Source organism: Oncorhynchus nerka, unplaced genomic scaffold, assembly GCF_034236695.1.
Source record: "Oncorhynchus nerka isolate Pitt River unplaced genomic scaffold, Oner_Uvic_2.0 unplaced_scaffold_1071, whole genome shotgun sequence".
In the NCBI taxonomy this organism is placed as follows: Eukaryota; Metazoa; Chordata; class Actinopteri; order Salmoniformes; family Salmonidae; genus Oncorhynchus; species Oncorhynchus nerka.
In genome coordinates this window covers 181,241-208,345 of record NW_027040244.1, presented here as the reverse complement: position 1 = coordinate 208,345, position 27,105 = coordinate 181,241, and the positions used below count along the sequence as shown (strand labels likewise).

General features: G+C 36.9%; 1 pseudogene; it reads right to left on the bottom strand.

Moving 5' to 3' along the window:
* Positions 1–4,184: 4,184 nt before the first annotated feature.
* LOC135570157 (NLR family CARD domain-containing protein 3-like) lies at positions 4,185–26,896 on the bottom strand (annotated as a pseudogene).
* Between the last annotated feature and the right edge of the window lie 209 nt (positions 26,897–27,105).

Below are 27,105 nucleotides of genomic sequence, written 5' to 3'. Positions count from 1 at the left end.
CCAGTTTAAAAATCAGTATCAGTCAGAAGACAGACAGTGAGGAATCAGATTTAGATTGTATTGGTATACGGTCCACACCATATCTATTTAGACAGTGAAGTCAGATGTGGGTTGTATTGAGTATAGAGTCCACACCATATCTATTTAGACAGGAGGTATCAGATTTAGATTGTATTGAGTATACAGTCCACACCATATCTATTTAGACAGTGAGGTATCAGATTTAGATTGTATTGAGTAAACAGTCCACACCATATCTATTTAGACAGTGAGGAATCAGATTTAGATTGTATTGAGTATACAGTCCACACCATATCTATTTAGACAGTGAGGTATCAGATTGTATTGAGTATACAGTCCACACCATATCTATTTAGACAGTGAGGTATCAGATTTAGATTGTATTGAGTATACAGTCCACACCATATCTATTTAGACAGTGAGGTATCAAGATTGTATTGAGTATACAGTCTCACACCATATCTATTTAGACAGTGAGGTATCAGATTTAGATTGTATTGAGTATACAGTCTACACCATATCTATTTAGACAGTGAGGTATCAGATTGTATTGAGTATACAGTCCACACATATCTATTTAGACAGTGAGGTATCAGATTTAGATTGTATTGAGTATACAGTCCACACCATATCTATTTAGACAGTGAGGTATCAGATTTAGATTGTATTGAGTAAACAGTCCACACCATATCTATTTAGACAGTGAGGTATCAGATTTAGATTGTATTGAGTATATAGTATAATTGAATTGTATTTAATGTATGTATTTGAATTGTATTGAGTATATATTTATTTATATTTATATATATATATATATAATGTCACCTTTTATTTGAGGGTATTTTAATCACTGTTAAGAAAAATAAAGTAAATAAATATAATTAAAAATGAAAACAATTTATGTTTCCAGTCTCCCATTTGAAGAAGTCTTAAGTATTCTGAACAATTCACTCATGGTGTATAAAATAGTCAACAATTTTTTTGTCGAAACTCGTTTGGTTGCATTTGCAGTTTGTTTTGGTTGTGTTTTTGGTTGTGTTTTGCCCAATAATAAAATGGTGGATGATGAGTGGAGTAACTTTTCTGTCTAAGAGAGTAGATAACATGTTTCTAAACAATAATAAATTAATCCTGATGATGTCATGATTAACCTCTTCAGTCGACCCTCTACTTTTTGAACATTCTGTTAAAAATCGCGCAACATTTCAGCGCCTGCTACTCATGCCAGGAATATAGTATATGCATTTGCTTAGTCTGTGTGGATAGAAAACACTCAGACGTTTAAAAACTGGTTAAATCACTGCTGTGGCTTTACCAGAACGGCATTTACATCGAAAAGCACAGGAAAAACTGATCACTGAAAATGGGGAAAATATATCCATGCGCTACTTGAACCCATTGATAAACGTAACCACAATTAATTGGACTGAGGTTGCAGTACCTACAGCTTCCACAGGGTGTCTAGAGTCTTGTCATTTCCTTCGAGTTTTTTCTTGGTCAAACATACAGGACACCGTATCTAATCCGGTCTGGGACCGGATATTTTCGTTGAGTTTCTAGCCGGACATTTTTCCAGACGGACAGCTAATGATCTTTACATCGCCTCTGATGAATTTTATCGCTTATTAACGTTTACTAATACCTAAAGTTGCATTACAAACGTATTTCGAAGTGTTTTGTGAAAAGTTTATCGTCGACTTTTTGAATTTTAAAAAATGACGTTACGTTTTGAAACAATGTTTTTTTCGTTTATCACACAGTCTACATATAACGATATCTAGGCTTTATATGGACCGATTTAATCAAATAAAGACCAAATAGTGTTTATGGGACATCTAGGAGTGCCAACAAAGAAGATGGTGAAAGGTAATGAATGTTTTCTATTTTATTGTGCGGTTTGTGTAACGCCGAAATGCTAATTATTTTGTTTACGTCCCCTGTGGGTCTTTGGGGTGTTGCATGCTATCAGATAATAGCTTCTCATGCTTTCGCCGAAAAGCATTTAAAAAATCTGACTTGTTGCCTGGATTCACAACGAAAGTAGCTTTAATTCGATACCCTGCATGTGTATTTTAATGAACTTTTTGAGTTTTAACTAATACTATTAGCATTTAGCGTAGCGCATTTGCATTTCCAGAGCTCTAGTTGGGACGCAAGCGTCCGAGTAGAAGCAACAGGTTAAGAAAAATCATGAAAGAGTCATGAATAATAATGAGTGAGAAAGTTACAGAGGCTACAACAAAGCATGCTAACCTCTCACCATTACCAATAACAGAGCTACAACAAAACATGCTAACCTCTCACCATTACCAATAACAGAGGCTACAACAAAACATGCTAACCTCTCACCATTACCAATAACAGAGACTACAACAAAACATGCTAACCTCTCACCATTACCAATAACAGAGACTATAACAAAACATGCTAACCTCTCACCATTACCAATAACAGAGACTACAACAAAACATGCTAACCTCTCACCATTACCAATAACAGAGCTACAACAAAACATGCTAACCTCTCACCATTACCAATAACAGAGGCTACAACAAAACATGCTGACCTCTCACCATTACCAATAACAGAGGCTACAACAAAACATGCTAACCTCTCACCATTACCAATAACAGAGGATACAACAAACATGCTAACCTCTCACCATTACCACTAACAGAGGCTACAACAAAACATGCTAACCTCTCACCATTACCAATAACAGAGGCTACAACAAAACATGCTAACCTCTCACCATTACCACTAACAGAGGCTACAACAAAAAACATGCTAACCTCTCACCATTACCAATAACAGAGACTACAACAAAACATGCTAACCTCTCACCATTACCAATAACAGAGACTATAACAAAACATGCTAACCTCTCACCATTACCAATAACAGAGACTACAACAAAACATGCTAACCTCTCACCATTACCAATAACAGAGCTACAACAAACATACTAACCTCTCACCATTACCAATAACAGAGGCTACAACAAAACATGCTGATCTCTCACCATTACCAATAACAGAGGCTACAACAAAACATGCTAACCTCTCACCATTACCAATAACAGAGGATACAACAAAACATGCTAACCTCTCACCATTACCACTAACAGAGGCTACAACAAAACATGCTAACCTCTCACCATTACCAATAACAGAGGCTACAACAAAACATGCTAACCTCTCACCATTACCACTAACAGAGGCTACAACAAAACATGCTAACCTCTCACCATTACCAATAACAGAGGCTACAACAAAACATGCTAACCTCTCACCATTACCACTAACAGAGGCTACAACAAAACATGCTAACCTCTCACCATTACCAATAACAGAGACTACAACAAAACATGCTAACCTCTCACCATTACCAAAGAGGCTACAACAAAACATGCTAACCTCTCACCATTACCAATAACAGAGGCTACAACAAAACATGCTAACCACAGTTACTAACTAACTACTAACTAACTAACTAATCACAAGCTTGATGTAATCACTGCAGGCTTGGAATATGGGACAAAACACTAAACTTATGACTAAATTAATTTGTTCAAATAATTAAGACTAAATTATACAATTATAAAATAATATATAATATATGCTGAGCATTTCAAATGGGAGAACTACATACATAAACACATGTGGATCTGGTGAACAGTTATCACTGTTGACCAACTAAGGAATACTGACCTCAGAATCTCCAGTTTACAGTGGGGATTCCCCAGTCCAGCAGAGAGCAGCTTCACTCCTGAATCCTTCAGGTCATTGTTACTCAGATCCAGCTCTCTCAGGTGTGAGGGGTTTGACTCCAGAGCTGAGACCAGAGAAGCACAGCCTTCCTCTGTGACTCCACAGCCTGACAGACTGACAAAGAGATCATCATGACTTCACAAACACACTGTTAATTTAACACCAGTAGTGTAGAAGGACAATGGCAGATGCATTTGGTTTATTCTCCAAACAACATATAGATTCATCTTCCGTCTCCTAGAATTGTATGGTCATATTGTTATACTAATGTGAAAATCAATGCATTTATTCAATATGTTTTTCAATATAATATTATATACATATTATAATACATATTTTCTCTAAACTGAATATTTCTTCCTGATGATTAGTTCTTAATGTCATTTTATTTACTCACAGAGCAGCTCTGGAGGCTTTGACCACTGGCAGCAGCCTCAGAAGACCTTCCTCTGATCTGGAGTATTTCTTCAGGTCAAACACATCCAGCTCCTTTTCTGAAGTCAGCAACACAAAGACCAGAGCTGACCACTGTGCAGGTGACAGGTTGGGTTTGAGAGACTTCCTGAACTCAGGTAGCTTTGGATCTCCTCCACTAGAGAATGGTCATTCAGTTCATTCAGACAGTGGAACAGATTGATGCTCCTCTCTGGAGAGGGATTCTCCCTGATCTTCTCCTTGATGTACTTGACTGTTTCTTCATGGCTCTGTGAGCTGCTTCTTGTCTTTGTCAGTAGACCTCGTAAGTGCTTCTGATTGGACTCCAGTGAGAGGCCCAGAAGGAAGCGGAGGAAAAGGTCCAGGTTTCCTGTCTCACTTTGTAAGGCTTTATCCACAGCACTCTTGTAGACAGTAACTTCAGACTTGTCGTTTGTTTGCAGTTTGTCCATTAGATTCTCATTGTTGTTGATGAATGAGAGGAACACATATACAGCAGCCAGAAACTCCTGAATGCTCAGATGAACAAAGCAGTACACCTTGTCCTGGTACAGCCCACATTCCTCTTTAAAGAGCTGTGTGCACAATCCTGAGTACACTGAGGCTTCATTGACATTAATGCCAGCCTCTGTCAGGTCTTCTTCATAGAAAATCAGATTGCCCTTCACAAGCTGTTGAAAAGCCAGTTTTCCCAGTGACAGAATGCTCTCTTTATGCCAGTGTGGATCTGTCTCTTCTTTCCCAAGATACTTTTCATTCTTCTGTTTGGTATGAAACTCCACAAGGTGTGTGTACATCTCAGTCAGAGTCTTGGGCATCTCTTCTCTCTTATGTTTCAGCATGTGCTCAAGGACTGTTGCAGAAATCCAACAGAAGACTGGAATGTGGCACATGATGTGGAGGCTCCTTGATGTCTTTATGTGTGAGATGATTCTGCTGGCCAGGTCCTCATCACTGAATCTCTTCCTGAAGTACTCCTCCTTCTGTGGGTCATTGAACCCTCGTACCTCTGTCACCTGGTCAACACACCCTGAAGGGATCTTATTGGCTGCTGCAGGTCGGGTAGTTATCCAGAGGAGAGCAGAGGGAAGCAGATTTCCCTTGATGAGATTTGTCAGCAGAACATCCACTGAGGTTGACTCTGTGACGTCCCAACAGATCTTGTTCTTCTGGAAGTCTAGGGGCAGTCGGCACTCATCCAGACCATCAAAGATGAACAGAACTTTGTACTTGTCGTAGTTTGAGATTCTTGATTGTTTGGTTTCCATTGAGAAGTGATTAAGAAGTTCAATGAAAGTGTGTTTGTCCCCTTTCATCAAATTCAGCTCCCGAAAAGGGAATGAAAATACAAATTGGACATCCTGATTTGCTTTTCCTTCAGCCCAGTCCAGAATGAACTTCTGCACAGAGACTGTTTTTCCAATGCCAGCAATTCCCTTTGTCAGCACAGTTCTGATAGGTTTGTCTTGTCCAGTTAAGGGTTTGAAGATGTCATTACATTTGATTGCAGTCTCTGGTCTTGCTTGTTTCCTGGTTGTTGTCTCAATCTGTCTCAGCTCATGTTCATTATTGACCTCTCCTGTTCCACCCTCTGTGATGTAGAGCTCTGTGTAGATCTTATTGAGAAGTGTTGGGTTTCCTTGTTTAGCGATCCCCTCAAATACACATTGAAACTTCTTCTTTAGATTAGATTTGAGTTCACGTTGGCAAATCACAGCAAGCTCATCTGAATCTAGAAATAACACAGAGGATATTAATATTACATCTGTTTTAATGTCTACAGTATTGTAGGACTGTTATAAAGTTTTACATTATAATAATGTATTCTCTTAACCTGTTGCTTCTACTCGGGACGCTTGCGTCCCAACTAGAGCTCTGGAAATGCAAATGCGCTACGCTAAATGCTAATAGTATTAGTTAAAACTCAAAAGTTCATTAAAATACACATGCAGGGTATCGAATTAAAGCTACACTCGTTGTGAATCCAGGCAACAAGTCAGATTTTTAAAATGCTTTTCGGCGAAAGCATGAGAAGCTATTATCTGATAGCATGCAACACCCCAAAAGACCCACAGGGGACGTAAACAAAATAATTAGCATTTCGGCGTTACACAAACCGCACAATAAAATAGAAAACATTCATTACCTTTCACCATCTTCTTTGTTGGCACTCCTAGATGTCCCATAAACACTATTTGGGTCTTTATTTCGATTAAATCGGTCCATATAAAGCCTAGATATCGTTATATGTAGACTGTGTGATAAACGAAAAAAACATTGTTTCAAAACGTAACATCATTTTTTAAAATTCAAAAACTTTCACAAAACACTTCGAAATACGTTTGTAATACAACTTTAGGTATTAGTAAACGTTAATAAGCGATAAAATTCATCAGGAGGCGATGTAAAGATCATTAGCTGTCCGTCTGGAAAAATGTCCGGCTAGAAACTCAACGAAAATATCCGGTCCTAGACCGGATTAGATACGGTGTCCTGTATGTGTTTGACCAAGAAAAAACTCGAAGGGAAATGACAAGACTCTAGACACCGTGTGGAAGCTGTAGGTACTGCAACCTCAGTCAATTAATTGTGGTTCACGTTTATCAATGGGTTCAAGTAGCGCATGTATATATTTTCCCCATTTTCAGTGATCAGTTTTTCCTGTGCTTTTCGATGTAAATGCCGTTCTGGTAAAGCCACAGCAGTGATTTAACCAGTTTTTTAAACGTCTGAGTGTTTTCTATCCACACAGACTAAGCAAATGCATATACTATATTCCTGGCATGAGTAGCAGGGCGCTGAAATGTTGCGCGATTTTTAACAGAATGTTCAAAAAAGTAGAGGGTCGACTGAAGAGGTTAACTGACTGTATAAATGTGTAAATGTTTTCATAATGCATTACAGACTGGTGTGACTGATTATATTATTATTGGTATTATTGATGGTATTATTAATGTTCTCTCTCTAAATGAATCACCACAACACATCCCTGCTGCTACTTGATGAGGTCACTAGGTGTTGTGTTAAGGCTGCTACAATATCATTGAGTTACACAGCTACTTTAGCTGTACTTTAGCTACAGCTTTTAAATGTTATAAAACATCATTCAACATGAGGCAGACAGATCTTACATTTCTCCAGTGTGTCAGCAAGCTCCATCTGGTTAATTTTCCTCAGGATGTGCAGTGTGATCTTCAGAGCCCCCTCTCTGGCACTGCTCTCCTGCTTCTCATCTTCAGCATCCACCACTTCCTTATCCTGCTTCTGACTCTCAAAGCCTTCTGGGAATTCTGGACTAAGAATCCTCTTGAACATCTTCAGCTCGTTCTTCACAAATGTCATAATTTTATCTTCAAGCATCTGGAATAAATTAAGTAAATAAGTTAAGCAAGAGAATAAATGCTTTCTCATTAACACATTAATGAATGATTGACAGATCAACTTTACTTGAGGTAAACAAAAACAAATGTACATAACAGGACCACATACACTGAATATGGAGGCCAGGTCTGTTTGATGACTCTGGGAAGACTGACCACTGAGAATCTCTGACTCTGATCTCTCCTGTTGGTTTCTGTGGACAAAACATTAGATTACATCTCCTCATCCAGGGAGTACACACACACACACACACACACACACACACACACACACACGGAGGGAATGTTGTGTTTGTTTAATTGTTTTAGGACTATGAGAATGGACAAAAGGATTAGCATATGGATTATGAAAACAACAACAATAAATGGGAAAATGGGAGAGGAGAAATGACTAGAGACAGTGTTGTTTAACTCACTGACCAGGACCCATGAGTTCTTCTTACCTTTGTTCAGTAGAAAAGTCTCCCTCTCTAAAGGATATAGGATGAATCATAGACCAGTCACTCTTCATGGACACACAGCTGGGAACAGGGGAGGCTGGTCTCTCCTGCTTGATTGGGCTTCAACACAACAGAGACAAACATTACATCTCTCATCTACTCTGAGCTCAGATGGGGAAACATAAGAAGAGTTTCACAAATAGAACTGACTTCCAGACGTTAGTTAACGGCGCGAGCAGTGTGTCATTTTTAATGACGAGATTAATTTATCGACGCGAGCGTTGTGGTCAGTCTGTCAGCCCCGCTAAAAGGCTGGTGTCGTTACTCTGCCTTCTCCGGGGGCATGTTGAGGTAAATTTACTAACCGGGAGGGTTGAATTATGTAATTTATTAGAGGGCTGGAAGACGCACTCTCGAGGTTGTTTACTCACAATATCAGATATTAAGATGATTTTTATAATGAATGTATACTGAGGTTGATGTTCTGACTAGTGATTATTTACCTGGGGTTCAATACCTGCTATTGAGGCGCCCTGAAAATAATATTCAAAAGTTCGGTCCTTGGACACAGAGGGTTTAAACACTAAAGTTACCGTCCATCTAGTGAAGAGAGGAGAACCGGACAGAGGTAGCCAGCATCCGTCAACGAGAGAGGGAGAAGCCTCACCGGGATTTAACAGGTGGAAGAAACAACCGGGGAGCCGGTGATGATGTAGTGGTAGCCATGGTAACTAGGATGCTGCTGGTAGAGTAGCTAGCTAGATTACCGAGCTGTACCGACTAGCTTGGTTAGTTAGCAGGTCGTTCGTCTGTCCCTCCTCTCGATGATGAATCCGGTGAAACACAAATTGAAACAAGGATAGAGAGTGAAAAGGATCTGTCTACACTCATACTGTCCCTGACCGTAAAGAAAAAAGCAAATTGAACAATAAACTTCGGTGTCTCAACACTGTAACAAACTCCGTCGTTATTCCCCAAGATCACCTCAGTCCACTCTGCGCGTAACCGGCTTGGCGCCACACCGTGGAACGTGGACGCGGACAGTTCTGTACGGGGACGCGGACAGTTCTGTGTATGCGGACAGTTCTGTACGCGATATTTAAGACACCTGGTGAGCTGTCCTAAGTAGTTAAGAGTTAACAGCAGGTGTCTTGATAATACTATAGAATAATACAGTGAGTCAGTGGTTCCTGAGCCACATGTAATTGCATTGTAGTAGTTAAAAGAATGTTTTATATTTCTATATGATCAATCCATTAATAATATAGACCAACATGCAACAGTATGTCTTGTGCTTTTGGCAATGATTTATGTATAATAATTATGTATAACAAGTGATACCATGTATGTCTGTGGCGGCAGGTAGCCTTGTGGTTAGAGTGTAGAGGTGGCAGGTCGCCTTGTGGTTAGAGTGTAGAGATGGCAGGTAGCCTTGTGGTTAGAGTGTAGAGGTGGCAGGTAGCCTCATGGTTAGAGTGTAGAGGTGGCAGGTAGCCTAGTGGTTAGAGTGTAGAGATGGCAGGTAGCCTTGTGGTTAGAGTGTAGAGATGGCAGGTAGCCTAGTGGTTAGAGTGTAGAGGTGGCAGGTAGCCTCGTGGTTAGAGTGTTGGGCCAGTAACCGAAAGGTTGCTAGATTGAATCCCTGAGCTGACAAGGTAAAAATCTGCCCCTGAACAAGGCAGTTAACCACTGTTCCTAGGCAGACATTGTAAATAACATCTGCTAACCATGTGTATGTGACCAATAACATCTTCTAACCCTGTGTATGTGACCAATAACATCTGCTAACCCTGTGTATGTAACCAATAACATCTGCTAACCCTGTGTATGTGACCAATAACATCTGCTAACCCTGTGTATGTGACCGATAACATCTGCTAACCATGTGTATGTGACCAATAACATCTGCTAACCATGTGTATGTAACCAATAACATCTGCTAACCATGTGACCAATAACATCTGCTAACCCTGTGTATGTAACCAATAACATCTGTTAACCCTGTGTATGTGACCAATAACATCTGCTAACCCTGTGTATGTGACCAATAACATCTGCTAACCCTGTGTATGTGACCAATAACATCTGCTAACCCTGTGTATGTAACCAATAACATCTGCTAACCATGTGTATGTGACCAATAACATCTGTTAACCCTGTGTATGTGACCAATAACATCTGCTAACCCTGTGTATGTGACCAATAACATCTGCTAATCATGTGTATGTGACCAATAACATCTGCTAACCCTGTGTATGTGACCAATAACATCTGCTAACCCTGTGTATGTGACCAATAACATCTGTTAACCCTGTGTATGTGACCAATAACATCTGCTAATCATGTGTATGTGACCAATAACATCTGCTAACCCTGTGTATGTAACCAATAACATCTGCTAACCATGTGTATGGGACCAATAACATCTGTTAACCCTGTGTATGTGACCAATAACATCTGCTAACCATGTGTATGTGACCAATAACATCTGCTAACCATGTGTATGTGACCAATAACATCTGCTAACCCTGTGTATGTGACCAATAACATCTGCTAACCCTGTGTATGTGACCAATAACATCTGCTAACCCTGTGTATGTGACCAATAACATCTGCTAACCCTGTGTATGTGACCAATAACATCTGCTAACCCTGTGTATGTGACCAATAACATCTGTTAACCCTGTGTATGTGACCAATAACATCTGCTAACCCTGTGTATGTAACCAATAACATCTACTAACCCTGTGTATGTGACCAATAACATCTGCTAACCCTGTGTATGTGACCAATAACATCTGCTAACCATGTGTATGTGACCAATAACATCTGCTAACCCTGTGTATGTAACCAATAACATCTGCTAACCCTGTGTATGTGACCGATAACATCTGCTAACCCTGTGTATGTGACCGATAACATCTGCTAATCATGTGTATGTGACCAATAACATCTGCTAACCCTGTGTATGTAACCAATAACATCTGCTAACCCTGTGTATGTGACCGATAACATCTGCTAACCATGTGTATGTGACCAATAACATCTGCTAATCATGTGTATGTAACCAATAACATCTGCTAACCCTGTGTATGTGACCAATAACATCTGCTAATCATGTGTATGTAACCAATAACATCTGCTAACCATGTGACCAATAACATCTGCTAACCCTGTGTATGTAACCAATAACATCTGTTAACCCTGTGTATGTGACCAATAACATCTGCTAACCCTGTGTATGTGACCAATAACATCTGCTAACCCTGTGTATGTGACCAATAACATCTGCTAACCCTGTGTATGTGACCAATAACATCTGCTAACCCTGTGTATGTAACCAATAACATCTGCTAACCATGTGTATGTGACCAATAACATCTGTTAACCCTGTGTATGTGACCAATAACATCTGCTAACCCTGTGTATGTGACCAATAACATCTGCTAATCATGTGTATGTGACCAATAACATCTGCTAACCCTGTGTATGTGACCAATAACATCTGCTAACCCTGTGTATGTGACCAATAACATCTGTTAACCCTGTGTATGTGACCAATAACATCTGCTAATCATGTGTATGTGACCAATAACATCTGCTAACCCTGTGTATGTAACCAATAACATCTGCTAACCATGTGTATGGGACCAATAACATCTGTTAACCCTGTGTATGTGACCAATAACATCTGCTAACCATGTGTATGTGACCAATAACATCTGCTAACCATGTGTATGTGACCAATAACATCTGCTAACCCTGTGTATGTGACCAATAACATCTGCTAACCCTGTGTATGTGACCAATAACATCTGCTAACCCTGTGTATGTGACCAATAACATCTGCTAACCCTGTGTATGTGACCAATAACATCTGCTAACCCTGTGTATGTGACCAATAACATCTGTTAACCCTGTGTATGTGACCAATAACATCTGCTAACCCTGTGTATGTAACCAATAACATCTGCTAACCCTGTGTATGTGACCAATAACATCTGCTAACCCTGTGTATGTGACCAATAACATCTGCTAACCATGTGTATGTGACCAATAACATCTGCTAACCCTGTGTATGTGACCAATAACATCTGCTAACCCTGTGTATGTGACCAATAACATCTGCTAACCCTGTGTATGTGACCAATAACATCTGCTAACCCTGTGTATGTGACCGATAACATCTGCTAATCATGTGTATGTGACCAATAACATCTGCTAATCATGTGTATGTGACCAATAACATCTGCTAACCCTGTGTATGTGACCAATAACATCTGCTAACCCTGTGTATGTGACCAATAACATCTGCTAACCCTGTGTATGTGACCAATAACATCTGCTAACCCTGTGTATGTGACCAATAACATCTGCTAACCCTGTGTATGTGACCAATAACATCTGCTAACCCTGTGTATGAGACCAATAACATCTGCTAACCCTGTGTATGTGACCGATAACATCTGCTAACCCTGTGTATGTGACCAATAACATCTGCTAACCCTGTGTATGTGACCAATAACATCTGCTAACCCTGTGTATGTGACCAATAACATCTGCTAATCATGTGTATGTGACCAATAACATCTGCTAACCCTGTGTATGTGACCAATAACATCTGCTAACCATGTGTATGTGACCAATAACATCTGTTAACCCTGTGTATGTGACCAATAACATCTGCTAATCATGTGTATGTGACCAATAACATCTGCTAACCCTGTGTATGTGACCAATAACATCTGCTAACCATGTGTATGTGACCAATAACATCTGCTAACCCTGTGTATGTGACCAATAACATCTGCTAACCCTGTGTATGTGACCAATAACATCTGCTAACCCTGTGTATGTGACCAATAACATCTGCTAACCCTGTGTATGTGACCAATAACATCTGCTAACCCTGTGTATGTGACCAATAACATCTGTTAACCCTGTGTATGTGACCAATAACATCTGCTAACCCTGTGTATGTAACCAATAACATCTGTAACCCTGTGATGTGACCAATAACATCTGCTAACCCTGTGTATGTGACCAATAACATCTGCTAACCCTGTGTATGTGACCGATAACATCTGCTAACCCTGTGTATGTGACCAATAACATCTGCTAACCCTGTGTATGTGACCATAACATCTGCTAATCATGTGTATGTGACCAATAACATCTGCTAATCATGTGTATGTGACCAATAACATCTGCAACCCTGTGTATGTGACCAATAACATCTGCTAACCCTGTGTATGTGACCAATAACATCTGCTAATCATGTGTATGTGACCAATAACATCTGCTAACCATGTGTATGTGACCAATAACATCTGCTATTCATGTGTATGTGACCAATAACATCTGCTAATCATGTGTATGTGACCAATAACATCTGCTAACCCTGTGTATGTGACCAATAACATCTGCTAACCCTGTGTATGTGACCAATAACATCTGCTAACCCTGTGTATGTCACCAATTTGATTTATATCTGGGACTACATTTGTTTATGTGTTGGCTTTATGTGACACACAATGTGTTTGTAAACTCCAGCTCAGATGATTGAGCTAAAAACCCTTAAAGTATCTGTCTAGTGTTTACAGGTTTATATGAAATCTGACCTAAAATGTATTAAAATATGAGTGAAATAGTTTTCCTTCTAATAATTGGTAATTAAGTTATTAATTTATCATTTTATTTCACCTTTATTTAACCAGGTTGGCCTATTAAGGACAAGTTTAAATTTACAACTGCGACCTGGCCAAGATAAAGCAAAGCAGACAAAAACAACAATTTAGAGTTACACATGGGATTAGCAAACGGACAGTCGGTAACACAATAGAAAGGGATTAGCAAACGGACAGTCGGTAACAATAGAAAGGGATTAGCAAACGGACAGTCGGTAACACAATAGAAAGGGATTAGCAAACGGACTGTAACACAATAGAAAGGGATTAGCAAACGGACAGTCGGTAACACAATAGAAAGGGATTAGCAAACGGACAGTCGGTAACAATAGAAAGGGATTAGCAAACGGACAGTCGGTAACACAATAGAAAGGGATTAGCAAACGGACAGTCGGTAACACAATAGAAAGGGATTAGCAAACGGACAGTCAGTAACACAATAGAAAGGGATTAGCAAACGGACTGTAACACAATAGAAAGGGATTAGCAAACGGACAGTCAGTAACACAATAGAAAGGGATTAGCAAGCGGACAGTCAGTAACAATAGAAAGGGATTAGCAAACGGACAGTCGGTAACAATAGAAAGGGATTAGCAAACGGACTGTAACACAATAGAAAGGGATTAGCAAACGGACTGTAACACAATAGAAAGGGATTAGCAAACGGACAGTCGGTAACACAATAGAAAGGGATTAGCAAACGGACAGTCAGTAACACAATAGAAAGGGATTAGCAAACGGACAGTCAGTAACACAATAGAAAGGGATTAGCAAACGGTCAGTCAGTAACAAATAGAAAGGGATTAGCAGACGGACAGTCAGTAACAATAGAAAGGGATTAGCAAACGGACAGTCGGTAACACAATAGAAAGGGATTAGCAAACGGACAGTCGGTAACAATAGAAAGGGATTAGCAAACGGACAGTCGGTAACAATAGAAAGGGATTAGCAAACGGACAGTCGGTAACACAATATAAAGGGATTAGCAAACGGACAGTCAGTAACACAATATAAAGGGATTAGCAAGCGGACAGTCAGTAACACAATAGAAAGGGATTAGCAAACGGACAGTCAGTAACACAATAGAAAGGGATTAGCAAACGGACAGTCGGTAACACAATAGAAAGGGATTAGCAAACGGACAGTCGGTAACACAATAGAAAGGGATTAGCAAACGGACAGTCGGTAACACAATAGAAAGGGATTAGCAAACGGACAGTCGGTAACACAATAGAAAGGGATTAGCAAACGGACAGTCGGTAACACAATAGAAAGGGATTAGCAAACGGACAGTCGGTAACACAATAGAAAGGGATTAGCAAACGGACAGTCGGTAACACAATAGAAAGGGATTAGCAAACGGACAGTCGGTAACAATAGAAAGGGATTAGCAAACAGACAGTCGGTAACACAATAGAAAGGGATTAGCAAACGGACAGTCGGTAACAATAGAAAGGGATTAGCAAACGGACAGTCGGTAACACAATAGAAAGGGATTAGCAAACGGACAGTCGGTAACACAATAGAAAGGGATTAGCAAACGGACAGTCGGTAACACAATAGAAAGGGATTAGCAAACGGACAGTCGGTAACACAATAGAAAGGGATTAGCAAACAGACAGTCGGTAACACAATAGAAAGGGATTAGCATACGGACAGTCAGTAACACTATAGAAAGGGATTAGCAAACGGACAGTAACACAATAGAAAGGGATTAGCAAACGGACAGTCGGTAACACAATAGAAAGGGATTAGCAAACAGACAGTCGGTAACACAATAGAAAGGGATTAGCAAACGGACAGTCGGTAACACAATAGAAAGGGATTAGCAAACGGACAGTCGGTAACACAATAGAAAGGGATTAGCAAACAGACAGTCGGTAACACAATAGAAAGGGATTAGCAAACGGACAGTCGGTAACACAATAGAAAGGGATTAGCAAACGGACAGTCGGTAACACAATAGAAAGGGATTAGCAAACGGACAGTCGGTAACACAATAGAAAGGGATTAGCAAACAGACAGTCGGTAACACAATAGAAAGGGATTAGCAAACGAACAGTGTGTAACACAATAGAAAGGGATTAGCAAACGGACAGTCAGTAACACAATAGAAAGGGATTAGCAAACGGACAGTCAGTAACACAATAGAAAGGGATTAGCAAACGGACATTCGGTAACACAATAGAAAGGGATTAGCAAACGGACTGTAACACAATAGAAAGGGATTAGCAAACGGACAGTCGGTAACACAATAGAAAGGGATTAGCAAACGGACAGTCAGTAACACAATAGAAAGGGATTAGCAAACGGACAGTCAGTAACACAATAGAAAGGGATTAGCAAACGGACAGTCGGTAACACAATAGAAAGGGATTAGCAAACGGACTGTAAACACAATAGAAAGGGATTAGCAAACGGACTGTAACACAGTAGAACAATCTATGTTCAGTGTGTGCAGATGTAGTACGATTAGGGAATTAAGGCAATAGATAGGCCATAGTGGTGTTGGCTTTGGGGATGACCAGTGAAATATACCTGCTGGAGCACATGCTACAGGTGGGTGTTGCTATGGTGACCAGTGAGCTGAGATAAAGCGTGGCTTTACCTAGCAAAGACTTACAAATGACCTGGAGCCAGTGGGTTTGGCGGCGAATGTGTAGTGAGGACCAGCCAACAACAGCATACAGGTCACAGTGGTGGGTAGTATATGGGGCTTTGGTGACAAAACGGATGGCACTGTGATAGACTGCATCCGATTTGCTGAGTAGAGTGTTGGAGGCTATTTTGTAAATTACAGTCGGTAGGCTAGTCAGTTTTACGAGGGTATGTTTGGCAGCATGAGTGAAGGAGGCTTTGTTGCGAAATAGGAAGCTGATTCTAGATTTAATTTTGGATTGGAGATGCTTAATGTGAGTCTGGAAGGAGAGTTTACAGTCTAACCAGACACCCAGGTATTTGTAGTTGTCCACGTATTCTAAGTCAGAACCGTCCAGAGTAGTGATGCTAGTCAGGTGGGCGGGTGCAGGCAGCGATCAGTTGAAGAGCATTCAGTTTTACTTGGGTATGAGTTAACAGAATACAACCTTTTAAAAGTTAGATTTTTACAACCTTGTCTGTTTTGTGCTCTGGGATTTGTAGAACCTGTGTTTAACATTTTGAACACAAACACGCTATTTGTATCAATATCAGGAGTATTTACTCTGTGATTAGAAACCTGGTATATACCAGGAGTATTTACTCTGTGATTAGATACCTGGTATATACCAGTAGTATTTACTCTGTGCTTAGATACCTGGTATATACCAGTAGTATTTACTCTGTGCTTAGATACCTGGTATATACCAGGAGTATTTACTCTGTGTTTAGATACCTGGTATTTACTCTGTGTTTAGATACCTGGTATATACCAGGAGTATTTAATCTGTGATAAGATACCTGGTATATACCAGGAGTATTTATTTTTTCAGAAAATTATCTAAATTAGCTTTTATTGTTTAGAGAAATGATGAAAAAGATTTGTGTTTCTTTTCCACTATCTAATCACGGCATGGGGTTGTTCAATGACAGACATGCATTTGTTTAAAATCTATCACTTGATGGTTTCCTTTCAAAAAGACAAATAAACATGTTTTTTTCTTAAGTGCTACATATCTGTCTAACTCTCAGAGAAATCAGTAGTACTGCTAGGTTTTATACAGTAATAATATATATCTGCCTCACTCTCAGAGAAATCAGTAGTACTGGTAGGTTTTACACAGTAATAATATATATCTGCCTCACTCTCAGTGAAATCAGTAGTACTGCTAGGTTTTATACAGTAATAATATATATCTGCCTCACTCTCAGAGAAATCAGTAGTACTGCTAGGTTTTACACAGTAATAATATATATCATATATATCAGTCATACAGTCAAATGTAACAAATAACTGCATTTTTAATAAAGAACTGTACAAATGATACACGTGTGCCTCAGACCACTAGATCATCTGAGTAATCTAACACCTGCCTCAGACCACTAGAACAGCTGAGTAATCTACCACCTGCCCTCAGACCACTAGAACAGCTGAGTAATCTAACACCTGCCTCAGACCACTAGAACAGCTGAGTAATCTAACACCTGCCTCAGACCACTAGAACAGCTGAGTAATCTACCACCTGCCCTCAGACCACTAGAACAGCTGAGTAATCTAACACCTGCCTCAGACCACTAGAACAGCTGAGTAATCTAACACCTGCCTCAGACCACTAGAACAGCTGAGTAATCTAACACCTGCCTCAGACCACTAGAACAGCTGAGTAATCTACCACCTGCCTCAGACCACTAGAACAGCTGAGTAATATAACACCTGCCTCAGACCACTAGAACATCTGAGTAATCTACCACCTGCCTCAGACCACTAGAACAGCTGAGTAATCTAACACCTGTCTCAGACCACTAGAACAGCTGAATAATCTACCACCTGCCTCAGACCACTAGAACAGCTGAGTAATCTAACACCTGCCTCAGACCACTAGAACAGCTGAGTAATCTAACACCTGCCTCAGACCACTAGAACAGCTGAGTAATCTAACACCTGCCTCAGACCACTAGAACAGCTGAGTAATCTACCACCTGCCTCAGACCACTAGAACAGCTGAGTAATCTAACACCTGCCTCAGACCACTAGAACAGCTGAGTAATCGAACACCTGCCTCAGACCACTAGAACAGCTGAGTAATCTAACACCTGCCTCAGACCACTAGAACAGCTGAGTAATCTACCACCTGCCTCAGACCACTAGAACAGCTGAGTAATCTAACACCTGTCTCAGACCACTAGAACAGCTGAGTAATCTAACACCTGCCTCAGACCACTAGTACAGCTGAGTAATCTAACACCTGCCTCAGACCACTAGAACAGCTGAGTAAACTAACACCTGCCTCAGACCACTAGAACAGCTGAGTAAACTAACACCTGCCTCAGACCACTAGAACAGCTGAGTAATCTAACACCTGCCTCAGACCACTAGAACAGCTGAGTAAACTAACACCACTCGTAGATCAGCTGAGTGAGTCGTTAGATAATTTTTTGCCCTTCCGCATGACTTTATACACAGAAGATCTCTGCTAAACATAGAATCACATGGTTTATCAGTCTCTCTGTGACACCGATACATTCAGAACAAAGTTGACAATGTCTTTGCAATTGATTCAAACAAGGACTTCTACAAATTTGCTTCAAATGAAAACCGAGATGACTGCATTAAACTATGAACTGTTGGCTTCAGGCCTATTTCAATCATATTGTTCAATATATTGAGTTCTATATTGCTACATGTAGGCTACTCTGTAATTTGTCTCAATATATTTAATGATGTGTAACATGAACACAATGTCAAATCTGGGATTTACTGCATTTTAATTGGGTAAGCATTAGAATAAGTCTCCTCAATCTTTGTGGTCAGTATTGTGACATAATTATAATGTTAAGGAAATATTTGAATGGAGAAAGCTGATCTGAGAGCAGTGCTCCCTTTCTTTCCATCCTATCAGTATTGATACATGATCCGGACGTGATACCTTGTTGTGCTGCTGATCCTGTTTCTACTGGTTTGCCTGATGATATGGGACTCTGCCCTGTTCACCAGACGTGCTACGTTGCCCTTAAACCTTGGAAATAGTAACACAAAATAAAAATAATGAGACTATAAGGAGAACCAGTACTGAGTCAATGTGCAGGGTACCAGGTAGTTGAGGTAATAATGAGACTATAAGGAGAACCAGTACTGAGTCAATGTGCAGGGTACCAGGTAGTTGAGGTAATAATGAGGCTATAAGGAGAACCAGTACTGAGTCAATGTGCAGGGTACCAGGTAGTTGAGGTAATGATGAGACTATAAGGAGTACCAGTACTGAGTCAATGTGCAGGGTACCAGGTAGTTGAGGTAATAATGAGACTATAAGGAGTACCAGTACTGAGTCAATGTGCAGGGTACCAGGTAGTTGAGGTAATGATGAGACTATAAGGAGTACCAGTACTGAGTCAATGTGCAGGGTACCAGGTAGTTGAGGTAATAATGAGACTATAAGGAGTACCAGTACTGAGTCAATGTGCAGGGTACCAGGTAGTTGAGGTAATAATGAGACTATAAGGAGAACCAGTACTGAGTCAATGTGCAGGGTACCAGGTAGTTGAGGTAATAATGAGACTATAAGGAGTACCAGTACTGAGTCAATGTGCAGGGTACCAGGTAGTTGAGGTAATAATGAGACTATAAGGAGAACCAGTACTGAGTCAATGTGCAGGGTACCAGGTAGTTGAGGTAATAATGAGACTATAAGGAGAACCAGAGACTACTGAGTCAATGTGCAGGGTACCAGGTAGTTGAGGTAATAATGAGACTATAAGGAGAACCAGTACTGAGTCAATGTGCAGGGTACCAGGTAGTTGAGGTAATAATGAGGCTATAAGGAGTACCAGTACTGAGTCAATGTGCAGGGTACCAGGTAGTTGAGGTAATGATGAGACTATAAGGAGTACCAGTACTGAGTCAATGTGCAGGGTACCAGGTAGTTGAGGTAATAATGAGACTATAAGGAGTACCAGTACTGAGTCAATGTGCAGGGTACCAGGTAGTTGAGGTAATAATGAGACTATAAGGAGTACCAGTACTGAGTCAATGTGCAGGGTACCAGGTAGTTGAGGTAATAATGAGACTATAAGGAGTACCAGTACTGAGTCAATGTGCAGGGTACCAGGTAGTTGAGGTAATAATGAGACTATAAGGAGAACCAGTACTGAGTCAATGTGCAGGGTACCAGGTAGTTGAGGTAATAATGACACTATAAGAAGTACCAGTACTGAGTCAATGTGCAGGGGTACCAGGTAGTTGAGGTAATAATGAGACTATAAGAAGTACCAGTACTGAGTCAATGTGCAGGGTACCAGGTAGTTGAGGTAATAATGAGACTATAAGAAGTACCAGTACTGAGTCAATGTGCAGGGTACCAGGTAGTTGAGGTAATAATGAGACTATAAGGAGTACCAGTACTGAGTCAATGTGCAGGGTACCAGGTAGTTGAGGTAATAATGAGACTATAAGGAGTACCAGTACTGAGTCAATGTGCAGGGTACCAGGTATCTGAGGTAATAATGAGACTATAAGGAGTACCAGTACTGAGTCAATGTGCAGGGTACCAGGTAGTTGAGGTAATAATGAGACTATAAGGAGAACCAGTACTGAGTCAATGTGCAGGGTACCAGGTAGTTGAGGTAATAATGAGGCTATAAGGAGTACCAGTACTGAGTCAATGTGCAGGGTACCAGGTAGTTGAGGTAATAATGAGACTATAAGGAATACCAGTACTGAGTCAATGTGCAGGGTACCAGGTAGTTGAGGTAATAATGAGACTATAAGGAATACCAGTACTGAGTCAATGTGCAGGGTACCAGGTAGTTGAGGTAATAATGAGACTATAAGGAGAACCAGTACTGAGTCAATGTGCAGGGTACCAGGTAGTTGAGGTAATAATGAGGCTATAAGGAGGACCAGTACTGAGTCAATGTGCAGGGTACCAGGTAGTTGAGGTAATAATGAGACTATAAGGAGTACCAGTACTGAGTCAATGTGCAGGGTACCAGGTAGTTGAGGTAATAATGAGACTATAAGGAGAACCAGTACTGAGTCAATGTGCAGGGTACCAGGTAGTTGAGGTAATAATGAGGTTATAATTGAGATAATATGTACATGTAGGTAGAGGTAAAAGTGACTAGACAATCAGGATAGAGATTACATCTCCTCATCCAGGGAGTGCACACACACACACACACACGGAGGGAATGTTGTGTTTGTTTAATATTGTTTTAGGACTATGAAATTGACAAAAGGATTAGCCTATGGATTATGAAAACAACAACAATAAATGGGAAAATGGGAGGAGAAATGACTAGAGACAGTGTTGTTTAACTCACTGACCAGGACCCATGAGTTCTTCTTACCTTTGTTCAGTAGAAAAGTCTCCCTCTCTAAAGAATATAGGAGGTTCCATAGACCGGTCACTCTTCATGGACACACAGCTGGGAACAGGGGAGGCTGGTCTCTCCTGCTTGATTGGTCTTCAACACAACAGAGACAAACATTACATCTCTCATCTACTCTGAGCTCAGATGGGGAAACATAAGAAGAGTTTCATTCCAAAACGCTGTGTCCACTTTCAGAAATGTTGATAAATTATATTTGATTGTTTATAGAAATTATTAAATTACTTCAAGTCTTTATAAAGGCTTCTAAAGTGGGTAAGTTTCACTTAAAAAAGACAGACTTGATTTGATGAAAAATGGAACAACAAAACTAATCAAAACATCTAGAACAGTTACAGTATATAGAATGTAGTATATAGTATATAGTTACAGTATATAGAATGTAGTATATAGTATATAGTTACAGTATATAGAATGTAGTATATAGTATATAGTTACAGTATATAGAATGTAGTATATAGTATATAGTTACAGTATATAGAATGTAGTATATAGTATATAGTTACAGTATATAGAATGTAGTATATAGTATATAGTTACAGTATATAGAATGTAGTATATAGTATATAGTTACAGTATATAGAATGTAGTATATAGTATATATTTACAGTATATAGAATGTAGTATATAGTATATAGTTACAGTATATAGAATGTAGTATATAGTATATAGTTACAGTATATAGAATGTAGTATATAGTATATAGTTACAGTATATAGAATGTAGTATATAGTATATAGTATATAGTTACAGTATATAGAATGTAGTATATAGTATATAGTATATAGTTACAGTATATAGAATGTAGTATATAGTATATAGTTACAGTATATAGAATGTAGTATATAGTATATAGTTACAGTATGTAGTATATAGTATATAGTATATAGTTACAGTATATAGAATGTAGTATATAGTATATAGTTACAGTATATAGAATGTAGTATATAGTATATAGTATATAGTTACAGTATATAGAATGTAGTATATAGTATATAGTTACAGTATATAGAATGTAGTATATAGTATATAGTTACAGTATATAGAATGTAGTATATAGTATATAGCTACAGTATATAGAATGTAGTATATAGTATATAGCTACAGTATATAGAATGCAGTATATAGTAGTATATAGTTACAGTATATAGAATGTAGTATATAATATATAGTTACAGTATATAGAATGTAGTATATAGTATATAGTTACAGTATATAGAATGTAGTATATAGTATATAGTTACAGTATATAGAATGTAGTATATAGTATATAGTTACAGTATATAGAATGTAGTATATAGTATATAGTTACATAGTATATAGAATGTAGTATATAGTATATAGTTACAGTATATAGAATGTAGTATATAGTATATAGTTACAGTATATAGAATGTAGTATATAGTATATAGTTACAGTATATAGAATGTAGTATATAGTATATAGTTACAGTATATAGTATGTAGTATATAGTATATAGTTACAGTATATAGAATGTAGTATATAGTATATAGTTACAGTATATAGAATGTAGTATATAGTATATAGTTACAGTATATAGAATGTAGTATATAGTATATAGTTATAGTTACAGTATATAGAATGTAGTATATAGTATATAGTTACAGTATATAGAATGTAGTATATAGTATATAGTTACAGTATATAGAATGTAGTATATAGTATATAGTTACAGTATATAGAATGTAGTATATAGTATATAGTTATATAGAATGTAGTATATAGTATATAGCAGTATATAGAATGTAGTATATAGTATATATTTACAGTATATAGAATGTATATAGTTACAGTATATAGTATATAGTTACAGTATATAGAATGTAGTATATAGTATATAGTTACAGTATATAGAATGTAGTATATAGTATATAGTTACAGTATATAGAATGTAGTATATAGTATATAGTTACAGTATATAGAATGTAGTATATAGTATATAGTTACAGTATATAGAATGTAGTATATAGTATATAGTTACAGTATATAGAATGTAGTATATAGTATATAGTTACAGTATATAGAATGTAGTATATAGTATATAGTTACAGTATATAGAATGTAGTATATAGTATATAGTTACAGTATATAGAATGTAGTATATAGTATATAGTTACAGTATATAGAATGTAGTATATAGTATATAGTTACAGTATATAGAATGTAGTATATAGTATATAGTTACAGTATATAGAATGTAGTATATAGTATATAGTTACAGTATATAGAATGTAGTATATAGTATATAGTTACAGTATATAGAATGTAGTATATAGTATATAGTTACAGTATATAGAATGTAGTATATAGTATATAGTTACAGTATATAGAATGTAGTATATAGTATATAGTTACAGTATATAGAATGTAGTATATAGTATATAGTTACAGTATATAGAATGTAGTATATAGTATATAGTTACAGTATATAGAATGTAGTATATAATATATAGTTACAGTATATAGAATGTAGTATATAGTATATAGTTACAGTATATAGAATGTAGTATATAGTATATAGTTACAGTATATAGAATGTAGTATATAGTATATAGTTACAGTATATAGAATGTAGTATATAGTATATAGTTACAGTATATAGAATGTAGTATATAGTATATAGTTACAGTATATAGAATGTAGTATATAGTATATAGTTACAGTATATAGAATGTAGTATATAGTATATAGTTACAGTATATAGAATGTAGTATATAGTATATAGTTACAGTATATAGAATGTAGTATATAGTATATAGTTACAGTATATAGAATGTAGTATATAGTATATAGTTACAGTATATAGAATGTAGTATATAGTATATAGTTACAGTATATAGAATGTAGTATATAGTATATAGTTACAGTATATAGTATATAGTTACAGTATATAGTATATAGTTACAGTATATAGAATGTAGTATATAGTATATAGTTACAGTATATAGAATGTAGTATATAGTATATAGTTACAGTATATAGAATGTAGTATATAGTATATAGTTACAGTATATAGAATGTAGTATATAGTATATAGTTACAGTATATAGAATGTAGTATATAGTATATTAGTATACAGTATATATATAGAATGTAGTATATAGTATATAGTTACAGTATATAGAATGTAGTATATAGTATATAGTTACAGTATATAGAATGTAGTATATAGTATATAGTTACAGTATATAGAATGTAGTATATAGTATATAGTTACAGTATATAGAATGTAGTATATAGTATATAGTTACAGTATATAGAATGTAGTATATAGTATATAGTTACAGTATATAGAATGTAGTATATAGTATATAGTTACAGTATATAGAATGTAGTATATAGTATATAGTTACAATATATAGAATGTAGTATATAGTATATAGTTACAGTATATAGAATGTAGTATATAGTTTCAGTATATAGAATAGTTATAGTATATTAGAATGTATATAGTATATAGTTACAGTATATAGAATGTAGTATATAGTATATAGTTACAGTATATAGAATGTAGTATATAGTATATAGTTACAATATATAGAATGTAGTATATAGTATATAGTTACAGTATATAGAATGTAGTATATAGTATATAGTTACAATATATAGAATGTAGTATATAGTTACAATATATAGAATGTAGTATATAGTATATAGTTACAGTATATAGAATGTAGTATATAGTATATAGTTACAGTATATAAAATGTAGTATATAGTATATAGTTACAATATATAGAATGTAGTATATAGTATATAGTTACAGTATATAGAATGTAGTATATAGTATATAGTTACAATATATAGAATGTAGTATATAGTATATAGTTACAGTATATAGAATGTAGTAGATAGTTACAGTATATAGAATGTAGTATATAGTTACAGTATATAGAATGTAGTATATAGTATATAGTTACAGTATATAGAATGTAGTATATAGTATATAGTTTCAGTATATAGAATGTAGTATATAGTATATAGTTACAGTATATAGAATGTAGTATATAGTATATAGTTACAGTATATAGAATGTAGTATATAGTATATAGTTACAGTATATAGAATGTAGTATATAGTATATAGTTACAGTATATAGAATGTAGTATATAGTTATATAGTATATAGTTACAGTATATAGAATGTAGTATATAGTATATAGTTACAGTATATAGAATGTAGTATATAGTATATAGTTACAGTATATAGAATGTAGTATATAGTTACAGTATATAGAATGTAGTATATAGTATATAGTTACAGTATATAGAATGTAGTATATAGTTACAGTATATAGAATGTTAGTATATAGTATATAGTTACAGTATATAGAATGTAGTATATAGTTACAGTATATAGAATGTAGTATACAGTATATAGTTACAGTATATAGAATGTAGTATATAGTATATAGTTACAGTATATAGAATGTAGTAGATAGTTACAGTATATAGAATGTAGTATATAGTATATAGTTACAGTATATAGAATGTAGTATATAGTATATAGTTACAGTATATAGAATGTAGTATATAGTTACAGTATATAGAATGTAGTATATAGTATATAGTTACAATATATAGAATGTAGTATATAGTATATAGTTACAGTATATAGAATGTAGTAGATAGTTACAGTATATAGAATGAAGTATATAGTTACAGTATATATAATGTAGTATATAGTATATAGTTACAGTATATAGAATGTAGTATATAGTATATAGTTACAGTGTATAGAATGTAGTATATAGTATATAGTTACAGTATATAGAATGTAGTATATAGTATATAGTTACAGTATATAGAATGTAGTATATAGTATATAGTTACAGTATATAGAATGTAGTATATAGTATTTGTTACAGTATATAGAATGTAGTATATAGTATATAGTTACAGTATATAGAATGTAGTATTTAGTATATAGTTACAGTATATAGAATGTAGTATATAGTATATAGTTACAGTATATAGAATGTACACATAAGCAATATTTTCAGATTTAAAAACATTTTAGAATATACATTCTTAAACAACATTGTCATCTCACCTCTTAGTTTTGGTATCATGTTCCCCAGAGAGACTCATTTTAGAGGCAGTGCCCTCCTCTCTCTCCCCAGAGACTCATTTTAGAGGCAGTGCCCTCCTCTCTCTCCCCAGAGACTCATTTTAGAGGCAGGGTCCCCCTCCTCTCTCTCCCCAGAGAGACTCATTTTAGAAGCAGGGTCCCCCTCCTCTCTCTCCCCAGAGAGAATCATTTTAGAGCACTGACCCCTAAACAGAGATCCAACATGTTGGTTGTGGTTAACACAGTGACAACTAAAC